The 15,561-nt window shown below is 37.9% G+C and overlaps 1 protein-coding gene and 1 long non-coding RNA gene across 3 annotated transcripts in view; both read left to right on the forward strand.

The window, feature by feature from the left end:
• LOC124174869 (kelch-like protein diablo) overlaps nt 1-15,561 on the forward strand; it is a 135,795-nt gene that overhangs the window by 106,558 nt on the left and 13,676 nt on the right. The gene's annotated exons all lie outside the window — the stretch shown is intronic.
• On the forward strand, nt 4,826-14,042 carry LOC124174871. Its single transcript, XR_006869019.1, has 3 exons — nt 4,826-5,039; nt 12,558-12,907; nt 13,633-14,042. It is a non-coding gene; the product is annotated as an uncharacterized LOC124174871 (long non-coding RNA).

The raw sequence follows: 15,561 nt of genomic DNA on the forward strand, positions 1-15,561 counted from the left end.
AAAGGTGTTTCGAGTCGCAAGGAGCGGGTGTCAACCCGACACAATGGGAATTCAATTCGGAAATGGAAAGGCACTGAGACGAAACAATGAAAGCTCGGTGTTATTATGACCTCCTAGGTCTCGGTGCGTGCTATGTATGTATATACATTGTACGTACTTCGCAAGCACGTTTACCCTGACCCAGGGGATTTGACTGTTTGACCAGTGTTGGCCAGTGTTTACTCATGTCACGCTATTCAAAACTCTTCAAAAGCAACCACAAAGCGAGCCAAAGAACAAAGACAAAATTACATGCTAGGCCGTATCATTACAAAATTTTTGTTACTAATAAACGAATCGATCAAGGATACGAAATAATACGTAATAGGAAATAGGGAGTAAAATGGTCATTAAATTATGATGATTGAACTATAATGGTACATGTCGTTGGAAATGCAATAGTGCAGATACTGCAATAATATACTGTGCTGTGGTTATTGGACTTTTTTTTAATCCGACGTCTTGGGAACAAATATCTTGCTCGATCAACGCTAATGTTTCAATTCGCAAAATTCAACTTCAGATGGAATGGAGGTATCGACAGTTTGGACAATTGTTCCCAAAAAATGGAGAAAGTCGAAATTTTACGCGGCTACTCAACATGAAAGCTACAATACTTCTTAGTGCATGAAAACATTATGGTACGTACTTTTTAATTTCGTGCTAAAAAAGCTAAGAAGCTGAAAAATGTACCGCAACAAAAAACTGATAGGCTGTAAACGTGAAAAAACATGCAACACATAATAAAACATCCCGGGCCTAAAATTTTGAGCAATATACGGACGCTTTCATATACCAAAAAAATATCAAATCTAAACTACCAATAATACTGTATATTATCCTCCATTCACGCTTGAAATTTTTGGCTTTCTTTAACGAAGTTTGGAAGAAGAATAAAAATGCAAATGTCCAAATCGTTAGGATATCAATTAAATTTTCTTTTTCAAATCAATTTTTAGCTAAGAAAATATCATCCCAAAATTATTAAAAAAACCTGTGTTCGAAAGGTCGGTTTCAAAACGCATTCTATAATGATGTTACTTTTGTTGATACATTTTTCAAATTCAAAGATATTATTACTTGAAAATTATTTGAATTCTTACAGTCGGAATAATTTTGGCTGTCAGAAACTCTGGAACGGAGGTCCAAGGTTTTTGGAATTATTTGAAAACAATCAAGAAAGATATTTTTCAATAAAATTGTGTATAAAAATGCTGCAACAAAAAATAATTCAAGGTCATTGGGGTGTGGAGGATGATCGACCTGGACCCCCCTCCTCTCCTACAGACAATACGTGTACGTTGTTTCCGGTGGTGAAAGCTATCGCGGTAATATGCGATGAAAGTTTCAAAAAAAATCCCTTGCGCATGAGCTTTTATTTTCCAATCATCTTTTATGCAGATTCAACAACGTCTCCCCTGTATAAAATAATATGTCGATGAAGAGAGTTATTGTCATAAGTATCAGCTTTTTTTGTAATGTAGCAAAGTGCACTTGCGATAAGTTATCCTTTGCCCTTTCATTTCAAGGATGATCACTCACCGAGCATCGCGTCAATGTAATTTTATGATTTTCATACTCCCGTACGGTTGTGATGTCAGTGCCATGGTATCCTCCAGACTCAGACACCCGGCGTTATAATTTATAACAGAGGCGACGGGGCAAGAGCGTTCGCACGGTGCCCGCCCTAATGGGATGAATCTTTGTTGTTCCGTAGGGCGTTATACACGGCCAGTCGGCGGCAAAGGCGGCGGGAACGTCGATCCAATTAATGGAGCACATGACGTTTCCGATATAGGTGCAGGGGAATCAGGAACAGTCCCGGTGCTGTGCCTAAGCTAGGTTAGGTTAAATGAACTCAGGTTAGGTATGATTTACTCAAGACGTGGTAAGTCAAGTTAGATTAAGAGTTAACCACACCCGTTTCTCTTTGCAACACATGTACACTTGGGGTCAGTGATTCTGAGACGGCTAATTTATTGCAGAAGTCGGTTATGTTGGCAACGGAGAATCAACGCGCAGCGCCACCGACGGCTGGCTACGGAACTGGCTCAATCTTCGTAAACATAACGTAACCGATGACCGTCGAATCTCACCCAAAAATACAAAATTGCATGCCGAATTCGATTGTTATACCCGTTTTTGCATTGCGATGCATAAGCCTCTGTTAATGGCCAAAATAGAAGACGTTTAACACAGTCGGTAAGGATTCAATAAAGCATCTGGGTCTTAAGCAAGGTTAGATTGAGATGGTATACATGCAGGTTTCTCTGTGATGCCAACATAACTGTCTAGTGGAAAAAATTAACCGTCTCAGATTCGTTGTCCTCAAGTTTACATAAGCACACATATCTACCAAAGTGGATCGCAAACTGCCTCGAACCAAGCGGCTGCTACCCCCGCCATTTCGCTCCCCAATATCCAAGAGTTAATTACCCATCACTCTCGACTCTCGTGGTGGGGTGATTACCACAGATGGCTTCGCCATTCTGGATCTAAAAAAAATTAGCGAATATCGCGGATCGGCGATGAATCATATCGTCAAACTCGAAACCAAAGTAGGTAAAAATTCATCCCACAATCTAATAAAAATTCTGAAAAACTTAACCACTCTTGTTTTAAAGAAGTCTGCTGTTTACTCGAGACTTTTACAGAAAAGTTTGTGAAAAACTTGTAGCACTGATTAAGGTTCTGCAAAAAGCTCTAAGTTCTCCTGGAGATTTATTTTTATCCTAGTTCAGATGGTTGTAAGAAATTTGCTTCGCAGAAATTTAAACCTGTAAACTGTACGAAAAGCTTGGCCGTAAAAGAAAAAACATCGGATAATTACTCACAAGCTTTTTTTCTCGCAGATAAAGACATTTCTTTAGCACACATGTGGCCCCTTTCATCCTTACGGTGTTCCGACCTAGAGAAGAGCAATCCACACCAATTCGTCTCCTCCGATGAATTTGAGTAATAGGAAAAACTGCCGGCATCAAACCCGTACCGGCTTTATAGAGTAGAAGGGGGCACCCTACCTAGGGTAGGCGGGGGCGGACACATGGCACGCGTGCCAAACGAACCACTGCAGTCACGGCCGTGATCACCATTCACCAAGCCTCCAGGAGCCTCTCTCCATCTCTCTCCATCGCAGGAACATCTTTCCAAAGGATTTCGAGGGGCGAAAGGTAACTGTTACACCTCCGTTTTTTCCACCCCTATACATTTAACAGCCCTTACGCTCTCCCCCTCTCTCTCTCACATTCTCTGCGCCTGTTATTCCTGATATTCGCTGAAATCATTACTCCATTTTTTTCGTTCTCTTTTCGGTTTTTGTTTTGCACCTTTCGCAGGGCAGCTCACTTCTTCCTTCAGGACATATTATAACCCGGTATCCAATTAAATCCGAACATGAAAATTCCAAATTTCCTTCCGACAAAACCCGTAATGTCTTCTTCTAGGTCGGTTTTCACTATCTCGGAGATAGTTAAAAAAAAAGTATGTTGAAAGTTTGAATAATTTTCATATGAAATAAATCAGCGCCTATTACAGTTGAGGAATGATACATGTCAGATAGATTACATGTGCAGTGTCGAACTCATTGCAAGAGTCTCCGGATTCTCTTAATTTAACAATATTCATTTTCATGTTCAACTTGACTGAATTTCATGGATCGTTGCTCATTACTCTGAATCAGTTATAAATAAATCGATAAAGCAAATCAATGTATTGATATTAAAAATCAGTGAAAAAGTCAGTGAAAATTCACTGTTTGAGAATGTAGAATGTATACACTTATTTTTAAGCAGGAAATAGTGGAATAGTCGTTGATCAAGATTTAAAGTACGGGTTACTAAGAAAGTGCCCAAATCCCAAAGATATTTGCTTGTTCAAAGGAAAAGTCTACGGTCAATCCAAGGTTCCAAATTTTCAATTCCATCTAGTATTGTTAAACAATAGATCCAATTGTCTTGCTCATAAATATTACTTTAAACACTCGACACTATATAAACCATGCACGACAAAATCCACCAGCGTAATTTACAAACAGAGAACACTGTACACCAAGCACTATAATAAATCTTTTCAGAATTTTCATTGTAAGGCACATTCAGCAAAATTTCAAACCAGGAATACGGTGTGAGTAGGTTACAGAGTTTCGCGCACAAATTACTGCATTCGCCAGATTTTAGGATAACTGCATTCTGACTGTGAGAGCGAGGCTCCCCCTATCGGTAAACTCGTAATTCGGGTGAGTTGATCCATGTGCAAAAATGTCGTACACTGACGACAATTACAAAGATAACAAATTTATTGTAATGATTACAAAGATTACACCGGGATTACAAAAGATTACAAATGATTACTGAGATTGCAAGGATTACAAAAAATTGGAAAGATTACGGAGATTACAGAGATTATTAAAATAATACAAAATGCACAATATTACAAAGAATACAAAAGGTTGCAAAAATTACAAAAAAATTACGAATAATACACGAGATTACAGTAACCTTTGTACACCTATTACAACAGTAATTGACCCCTCGCGTAATTCCGAATTAACAAATCACTGCTTCCCACTGTCACTCAGACCGATTTTCAGTTATCAGATCTTGATCCTTGTGCAGAGGGTTTAAAACGCTCCCTTGCCCTACTCACTGTTTCTATCTTTATCACTCCCCTCTCTCTCTCTCTTTCCCTCTCTCTCTCTTCCATTTTCCCTTCGTTGACTATTAGGGGGTGCTACCTTGGGTACAGGACCACCCTGACTCCAAAGAAGACAGCGGTACGGCCACGTGCCGAAGAGCACCAGTTGGCAGTCGTGCCTGTCTACCCGGTCGATCTAACGGACGAAAAAAAGCTCCTCGCTATGCAGGCATTATTTTCGGGCCGGTACATCTGAGTTTTGGTTCTGCTATTGGTTCACCGGCCTCTAAATATCCTCAAATCTTTCAGCATACACATCATCTTGGCTCGAGGATTCAAACGCTACTCGTTTCTTCACGGTAGTTCAGGTAAAGTTCCTCAGAAAGAAATACGTGAAAGCTCTTTTGAATTCCCAATCCAAATAACTCTGGCTAACAAAAATATCATTCATAGATAAGGATCACCGAGGCACTGATTTAAATGTTCAGAACTTGAGTTCCATTCGTCTAAACAAGACATACCCATTTAATTAGAATTGTTTCACATATGAACCAGTGATTCGAATTATCTCATGTATTTTGAAGATAGTCGTTAAAATACGCTGTTATCATAAGGCAAAAAACATTCCGTGGGTTTCTAGTATGAAATTTGACAATTTTTCTATAACCTAAAAACATTGTCACGTTAATGTGACTTACTTAAGTCCCTCTTCATAAGTATGAAAGAATTTTCGTTGACCTTATCTCGAAACCGTGCAAAGTAGTACCTACGTTTCGCATGGACACTTATTCTCAGGACTTCAAATGATTAGCTCCACGATTCGAGAATCGTAAAAACCCCTCCCACGTTGAAATAATTGCACCGCGAAGTATCGAACTGCAGGCACAATAACCTGTATCCGCTGAATATTTTTAGGAAGAAGTCAATTTTTTCACCAATTTAAATGGGCCCAAGGGGGGTGAGAGGTAGGCCCCTTTACCTCTCGCGTCATGAGAGCCAACCGACGCACGATGCATCCCATGAACTCGTCAGCGAGATCCTGAAACGGGATTTATGACGCATCCGCTTTCGATTCGAGGCGGATCGGACCGGTCCGGATTCCGCGTCCTACAAAAACGCGCGGTTCGGCACGGACATTCGCTTATATATTTAATTGCGATGACGAACACTGCCGCACGTTTACAAACTGGAATACCAATCGCTCATTTGTCAGCAAAGAGTGCAGTTAGCGAAGAGCCAAGTAACGCGGGCACGGTGTTGGGATCGGTGCTTCCGGGCCTTTCGGTACGGCGATCTCAAATTATCGGCGAATTTTTCAACCTTCGAAAACCCGAAGCTCCCTTGGCGGAGCTTTCAAGTCGGTTCAAGTGTTTTGCGTCATTAATACCGCAAGGATTTAAGCGGCGTGTGTTTTACGCATCATGTCGAAGATGGGTAGGTGTGAGGTTCTTTGCTCGTGTAAGTAATTAAGGCCGACGTCTTATCGCATACTGCTAAGGAATAACAGTCGACCAGAACATACTGGGCCATGATAAATTTCATCGACGCGAAATCTCCATCACCTGCTCTGAATTATATACATATATTAATTTGTCACTCACTATAAGTTGATTCCGCGACGCCCATTTCCTTTACGGTCTGCGGACCAACTCGCGACAACTTTCACCCTGCTCCGCTCAAACCATTATTTCTTAGCTTCTTTCTTTTCTTCGCGAATTCCGAATGTCCGTAACTTTTATATTTATAATTTTTTATAACGCGGATTTTCTACCGATTGTATTTTAATCGTTTAGAAACTTTAGACCGAAGCTGATCCCCATTTCAGGCTTTCCCATGTCGATCAACGTGCCTCGGTATGTGCATTTTGTATTTTAATTTATTTGTTTCTTTATGAAGTTTCAAACTATTCCGAGTGCAATGTATTACACCATCACTGCCGCGATACTATGATAGTACAATGGATAAGTAACGGTACAAAGTTTGAATAATTTACAAAGTTGAATTGAAAAGTACGTGAATGGTTAAAAGTGGTAAGATTAAAAAAAAAAAGAAAGTAGTTTGCAATAATATACAATGATTTTTGAGATTATCTTGACATCTGATTTCTCTAGATTTTTAGATACCTGTAATACATCTATAGGCAAAAACACTTTCGTCCAATATCAACCAATGCTTCAATTTCTGCGAGATAAAACATGAAATTTGAAAACGAGCGCTCGTTTTCCGGAAGATGAGTAATTTCCCGCATAATATACGTCGTGATATCGTTTAAAAATTGAGACAAAACAGGTGAAAAGACGGCAAAAATTTCACTTTTTTTAAAAATTTTTAAAAAATGAGTGCATTTTTCAAAATGTAAGAGTGAGTCACCCAAGTGGCTGCAAAATCTAATTGCAAAGAGAATGAGACAGACTAACGGCACTTCGAATTTCGTCCTTCCAGATTGAATCCATTCTATAAAGAAAAAACCAACGAAAGAAATGAAGAAAAAGATAACGGCGGTGAAAGAACTTGTGTATGAAGCCACGGTTGTAAATCCTTTGCCAAAGTTTGATGCAGACTAGAAAAGTATGTCGGTACACGAAAATAAGCATGCAGGGACACAGCCGGGGATCGTCCGAAGTATTTTTCTATACCTTCCACAACCCCTCCTTGGCTATTAAATGTGCATTACCACCGCTTCCATAAAAATTGTCCACATGACTCCCTCCCGACGATTATCCACCGCCACAAGGCCAGTCCTGCGATCCCTGTGATGAGCATGAATAATATACCTACGTGTATCCGGTCCCCACGCGAGGAAAAATCTTAACACCGATTTGATTAACAGAATCTGATACAGATTTTGTAGAAAGCGTTTCTTTGACATAACTTTCTACCGATTATTCCAACATTAGAGATATGAAGAGATGTGAATGTTTATAAGATAATTCAGATAATTTATGGAGAATAATCGATGAGTCGATAATCACCTAGTCCCATATCCAAATTCGTCTAATCATCGTATGTGACTTAAGGATGCATGGAATACGCAACAAAACGAAATCTTATTGCCTTAAAGAAATCTATGTAGTTACATAAATTAAAGCAATTCCCGTCGCAGAGGAAAAAAAGTTTAAATACTGTCGTCATTATATTAGCAATTTCAAAGAAATAACATCGTTTTATTATTTTTCACCGAGAAATCCACATTTCATGTCCAATTCTGATTAACAAGAACTCATTTTACTTGTGTATAAATTCTCCATAGAGCTTCGGAGTTATATTTTGGGTAAAGAATAATGCATTTATTGCTCAATCACAAGTTTATTTTTTGTAAATTATAACTATTGTACATATCGTATTTTCTACCAACTGACGAGCTTAAGAAACAATTCATCCAAATCGGTCTTACTATCTGGATTGTCGGGTAAAAAAACATATTAAAATAATGTAGTTTCTCTAGTGATGTTAATAACAGAGTCTTCAAAGTTAAAATTCAATGGTTAATCATTTCTTGCGAAATCAAAAGAACTTTTTTATTTACATGCAACTTGCCAAAGCTTAATTCAACTTCATTTATGTGTTTGTTTCGGTACGTTACTGAGCTGACTGTACGTCCGCATAGAACCTTCGAGGTATTAGGCGATGAAATGATCAAAGACGACCCGACAAGGAAGATTCAATCAATTCAGGATGATCCGATTTTCGCAGTCGTTATACAATCGTCGAAGCTTCAATTGCAGCAACGGGTATGCACAATTAAGGAGCGAGTATCAAGTATTGGCAATTTATAATACGTATAACTCACGTGACGGTCGCGTGTGCAGAAACAGGTGCACGTGCAGCCCGTAAATAAGTGTACGAGGATGTAAGTAAGGGCCGAATCCCTGCGATGAACAAAAATTACTTGAACTTTATTGCGCGCGCTCTTCGTTCTCATACCAGTAGAACATCGATTTTCGAAACACCGTAGACGAAGCTGGTGGAATCAGAGTTGAAATTAAGCCGCGACCTACTGATTAAAAAATTCTTTATCACACGTGTGTCGAAATCTCAATTTTGATGCCTGTAACACGTGCCAAAATCGCCGCTTCCAGCGCTGTTGCGCAGTCTGAATCACGTAAAGCGCCGTGCACCGCTACGCACGCGCACTTCGTCGTATAGAGTGCTGTACGCCACTGCACATGCGCGTTCAAAACCATTGCGCACCGTTACGCATGCGCATTCGGAACAAGCCGAATGAGGCTGGCCATTTCAGACATATGTTACGGGTGTGAAAACTCGTTTTCGACGCAGTCGTGATGAAAAATATTTTATGCTATCAGTGACGCATTTGTCTCCGTCTCGCCTCCGACTCATCACTATTTCCTGATTTTCGTCACTTGTTGCTTGAATTACTATTTTATTACCGCTAGGTAGATTTTTTTTATTTTTTAACCCAACTATTATTCTTCTTTAAAGTATATAAGAATCGTAAGGTGATAGTTATCCGGAATAAAATTTTCTCCGGGGTTTTTCTGAAAAGGGCAGATTTTTGAGATTTCAGCTGCACGAAAAGAAAACAAAAAACAATGAATAAATAATCACTGCATAGAGAGAGTGCCTGCACATTATACGTATTCGAAGGCAAACGATATCATTCACCATTTTACGATGATCGTACGACTTTGCTTCAAATGTAATGAAGTATTCGTCGTCAGAAATTTATGTTTGAACCATAAATTTATTTCAGTGTCTTGAACATGTTGTACAAAAGTTCAAGACGTATACTTGATTGAATTTCATAAATATGTATTGTTAGTTTCATCGATTGTTTGAATAAACCAGAAATTCAAGTCAGATAAATTCGACCATTTGTTTACCAGGCAAGATTCGTCCAAAAATATATTTCGATTGATGATTGTAGATTACAGAAGTTGATTTTCATTTCCACAAAGCTTTTTCGTCTGAAAGATTTAAAGCTGATCTCTTTCTTTGCTTCGATAAATACCTGTTAATTTTCTCAATATCGTTTTCACTCTATCGATCAGAATCCGATGTATCTAAGCCCAATTTCATTTCCACCAAATTCGCTGGAAATTAGAAACTTGTGTCTGTTTGAAACAAATTTGTTGTTTTTTTTTCTTGAAATATAAACCGATTAAGTCATAATTCATTTGTTGTGGATAGACAAGTTATCACCTAACGAGATAAAAGTTTCTATATCGAACAAATTTCCAAACAATATCGTAATCGTATAACTTTTTTTCCTTTGCACGAATACGATCACGAAACAACAAAGACCTTCTAGGAGTATGTAGAAAAATTTTAATCGGTGAGGATACGATATAAAATTCTTGAATTCTACTCCATAATAAATATTAACGTATTTCCTGTTTTCTCACTCGGCTGAACGATTTTTACACGTCAGCTAAAACTTACTTTTTCCTCCATCCTCGCCGGCAAACAAAAATCCTCCCAAACGCCGCGGTCTCTATCCGATCCGACCGACTACAAGTCGTGCCCTGGAGGTGAATCATCCCCCGGGATTTCGTATTGCGTTTAGTTTGAGCCGCCGGGGTTCGTCGAAGCGTGACAACCGGGGCAGCGCAGGGCAAAGCAAGGGCAAGGGCAGGGCGAGGGCGAGGGCAGACGCTGCCCGCGGGTCAAGCACCGGAAGTGCCGGGCGTAAGGTAGGGGGTTTCGGAGGAGGGCACCGGGGTGCCGGGGATGGACAACAAATTAACCGGTAGATCCATCCTACGGGTCTATCACCCCTCCGCGCCTCCCAGCCATATGCCGCGCAGGTGAAGAAGAAACGGCCCTCTCATCGGCGAAATGCGCGCGCGACCATATCCCCGACACACACGGCCTCGTACGTACGTGTCGTAGATACCTTATACCTACGTGGCCCTTAAAATCGGTAAGAAAAAAAAATTTGTTTTATCCCTCACCCCTTAAATTGACTCGGAATACTGAAAAATGATTTTTAAAAGTGGAATCCGCTCTTAATTTCAATATTAACCCGTGCCCCAAAGGCCCTTGAGAGGTGTTAAAATCAATTTTTTGATCAATTTGTATATAAATAATGAAATAACGTTGCGTGACAACTTAAACTGATCTGAAAGTAATTTTACCGCATTCCGCACATTTATCTGAATTTCTTAGGGTGATACGGAAATTGGAGCAATGGAAAGATAAAAAGCTGAATTTTTGATACGTTATTAATCGCTGATAAATACGTATAAAATAATCGTTTTTAATTTCATAAAATGAGAGATTATTTGACTTGAAGTTAAGAAGAAGAAATAAGGAATGTTTATAGGAAAATTTTTAATGTGACAAAAGTTGTAACTTGTACAAAAATGAGCTGGAAATCATCGTAACATCTACAAACATAGTTATTGCCCATCTAGCGTTGTGGTTCTTTGATCCGATTATTTTTCGATTTTCTCCTTTCTATTTCATGTCAAAAAAGTAATACTGTCGAAATACGGATAACCGCATTGATTTTCGCAGGAAAAACTATGTAAAACTTATTTTTTTCAAATTTTTTACCTTGATAATCACTCCTAATCGATTTTAACTCCTTGAATAAGGGCCTTTGGGGTACGGATTAATATTATAATTAAGAGCGGATTTCACGTTTAACAATCATTTTTTAATATTTCGAGTCAATTTAAGGGGCGAGAGAAAAATTTTTTTTTTACCAATATTAAGGTCCACCCTAATGTATGTATATAATATATAGATATATATATTATAAAATTTCTGTTTTCGTATTTTTTATTTATTTTTTCGAAGATAATAATTTTTTGCGATTATCTCGGAACTCGGAATAAGATGAATAAAAAAGTATTGATATTTGGCCAACCAACTTACCGAATCAATTAATACGCGGTTGTCTAAATTTTTCTTTCGATCATCTTAAAATCGAATCTTTTGTTTAGAATTTCTGAAATACTCAAATAAGCCGTCAATTGGGTGAATGGTACTCATAAATGTCAATTCGCCAATCTACTGCTTATGTTGTCTTGCTTGATCGTCAATTAGTTCCTATAAAATAGTCTACTTTTTTGTTTCCGTGTAAGTATAAACAAATTCACTTTTCCCATCAGTGAACTATGATACTTTATAAGAGCTTGCGAGAACATTCGAGTCACACAATAAGTGCACTATTTGATCGATGCCTTCTGATACTGGTCGAGATATTGATGTACAAACATATAGGTGTAGTAATAAAATTATGTATTTCTTTTAGATTATAATTTTTTATTGATTATTCGAAATCGATACTTATTTTTTGACAAAAGCATCGATGTTCGAAATCGAATAAACAATGAAATGATTCGATTTCCAGTATAGATTATTCCTAGTTTTCGCATCGCGAAATTAATACCAGCGTTGTATAAACTGGATTTTATCTTACACGTGTTCAGTTCCCAAAGTACTCGATACAGTTTCCGATTCTTATATCAAATTCACGCCATTCACAAGCTCGTCGATAGGAAAACCATTCTTTCGTTTAATGAAAGAATAATACGTTGTCTGAACATCAGACCCAAAAAAAGACAAACCTCGCTATAACACAGTTGCGTAATAACCGCCGCTTTGGTACAATGGTGATGCAATTTTATTTATACTCGTGAATGCACTATCTAGTTACATTTATCAAATATCTCCAACGCTGTTCAGCCGTAAGTCCTAATCAAAGTATCAAAACCAAGCGCGTGACTGGACGGTTTTTTATAAATCTCCATTCCACGAACTCTATTTCTTAGATTTGCACGCTTTTTAATCAATGCAATACAATTTTACGGCAACTACACCAATAAATTATGGTCGAATTTTCTACCTTTCGTATAATTTTCATAATCTCGTTAATATCCGTTTTATTCATTTTGTCAAATTCTTCTGACTTTTAGATCCTGCAGGCAACGGACGACATCGAAGCCAAGTAATTGTTCCAATTCACGAATTTGGCAAAACGAATCTCTCTATGCTGATTTTTCGAGTGGTTTAAATCAATCGACTTGATGATCGACATTCTTCTTCTACCGGTCTCTTATAGACTTGTTGCAGAAAGTGTGTTGTATTCAATGACTGTTTTAAAGGAACGCCGATGATTAGTCTTTGCTGACTGAAACTGTCATTTGACTCCCTGTTTATTTCATATCCGTTACTCTATTGTGTAGTAAAATTTATTGGAGAGTGATTTGTCTCATTACGAGCCTCGATTTATGCAAAAAAAAGGATCACAATCTAAGCATGACAAGTAAGTTTTGGTGTATTCAAAATTGGCATGCAAACTGACACTTGTTTCTAGTTTTAGTTTTTACGATTCGCTCAAGAGTTTGATCGAACGAAGCTGGTCGACCTCCCATAGCAGACAGAAAACAGTTATAAAAAAAAAAAAATAGAGGTTCAGTTTTCTCATATTATCAAATAACGAACATTGCTAAATTAGCGAACAACTTCAAGCTATGATCAACCGTATAGCAATAGAGTAAAAGAGTCAGCTAAATTTACAGTACCAAAACGATTAGTTTTCTCTGATGAAAGCCAAAATTTATTTTCACACCACAATATGTGTCACATTTTCTTCGGACAAACGTCAACACGCTTTTGCTTCCCATCCCCCAATTATTTATCTTGTGAAAAGAATCTTCGAGGTTTCATATTTTCCATATCCTCAACCAATGACACTCGTCATGAAACTTCGGGTAATAAGTTTATCAGAAAGGTGATAAGAAAATTCTACGTACAAAAAGACCTTTGAATAACTAATATCCAACGTAAGCGAATGATGAAAGTTTTGCCTAAAAATTAATACCGCAAACGAACGCGATCATCAATATACAAATAATTGCAACGCAAAATCAGTTTGTTCAGATAGAAAACTAATTTTCAGTTTCTACCTAGAACTATATTTTTCGATTGTGGTAAAAAATGAAAGCAGCTAAGGACTGAGCGGTAACCGAAATTAAAAATTTTTCTCAGCGCGCATCGATTGGCAATCGAACGATTACAGCGATAATACCGACTCCGCAACTGCCGCAGGGCGCGGAAAATATAATCGGGGAATAACAAGCCTCGAGCGGTAGCCGGCAAGGACGGAGATAAAATATAACATAAAATGAGAGAAAGAGGGACGGACGGAATCGAGCGAGAGGGGAATACCCTGCGAAAGAAGGAGCGGAGATACAGGTGGTTGTGAAAGGGCCACCTGCGCGGCATGCGGGCCTCCGAGGAGTGCCGGAGTGTCTCCGTGGATCGAGCCGAGTGTCTCTCTGCACGCCCCAAGAGCTGGCGCGTGCTGCCGCCGTTGTTGCTGCTGCTGCTGTTGCTGCTGTTGCTGCTACTCGGTTCATCGCTTTGCTTCCGTATCAATTGTTGGGCGTCCGTGTGCGCACATGCGCATTATTACCGCACATTCGGAAACTGCAAATACGTGCTGCACTAGGGTGCTTCGTTTGAGACGACTATTTTTTTTTTTTTTTTTTCACTCCACATACGAAATGTCACTCTAAACGTATAGAAAAAAAAAATCCCACCAAAGCCGAGCTCTTCATTTTAATTTTAAGTACTCGCTAAATGAATTTGAAATTTTCCCATTTAATTAACACGTAGAAATAATATTTTTTTAATCTAGTCAATTATCTGTAGCATCGCGAGTTTTCATACTATTTAATTGACCATGGCCGGAAGTTTCAGAGGGATCCTTCCTCTTTAAAAGTTCCTACAAATAATTTAGAATGTATGAAGTATCTCGCCGGTAAAAAATTGTAAAGTTGATTTTTGCTAAAAAAATTATGGTTTTTTTCATTTTTCTCCTAAACTACTAACTTTACAGCAAAATTGTGAAGGACCATTTCTGTAGAGAATTTAATTTCCTGCGAAAAAGTTTTGTCAGCTGAAACTGTAGAACTGATAGTTTCCAATATAAAATTAAATAATCGTAAGAAAATTATAAATATCACTATTTTATCCGCATGTTTAACAATTTTTACACCCAAATTGTTATAAATGTAATAAAATAGACGTGATTGTAATGTATCTTAATCTTCAAATGTCTTCGCCCGACCATTCTGAAGTCTTCGCCAATTACTGCTACTCTCAAACAGAGAACATAGGTTTGTCCTCCAACTGTTTCATTGACCACTTTTTTATATTATTTACATTAACATTTAATGATTTTAATATTCTCGATAAGATTTTTCCAATCTAGCTATTTAGTGTGATTAATTAATTAAAAAAAAAAAAAAAAAAAAAGTGAGGCATCGGGGAATCGAACTCAAAACTTTCAATTCTTCCATGTACATTGTATAAAACTCTAAAACTTCCGGCCATGGTCAATTAAATAGTATGAAAACTCGCGATGCTACAGATAATTGACAAAAAAAATATTATTTCTACGTGTTAATTAAATGGGAAAATTTCAAATTCATTTAGCGAGTACTTAAGATTAAAATTAAGAGCTAGGCTTTGGTGGGAATTTTTTTTTATATGCTCATAGTGATATTTCGTCTATGGAGTGAAAAAAAACAAATAGTCGTCTCAAACGAAGCACCCTAGTGCTGCACGTTCCTTTTGTAATGGATTACAACCGCGGTGAACTTTTTGCTTTTGATTGGAAAAGAAAAAAAAAAATCAATTTCTAGACGCATTTTGTGGAAAATTTTATCGTAGATAGGTACACAATTTCAGAATCTTGTTGTAAGTAAGAAAATTAATGGAATTATTGTTTCAAAATCGGAGAAAATTATTATTTTGTATTAAATATCCTTGTTAATACGAAAACTCGATTTCAATTTGGTCGAGTTGATGAAATCATACTTTTTTTCGTGGTATTATCAAAATATGGAATACCCTCTAGTAAATTTATCTAAATCGCTGCGGTAAGGCCACTAAATCTATTCGGTGGATAAA

This window comes from Neodiprion fabricii, chromosome 2 (genome assembly GCF_021155785.1).
Source record: "Neodiprion fabricii isolate iyNeoFabr1 chromosome 2, iyNeoFabr1.1, whole genome shotgun sequence".
Taxonomy (NCBI): Eukaryota; Metazoa; Arthropoda; class Insecta; order Hymenoptera; family Diprionidae; genus Neodiprion; species Neodiprion fabricii.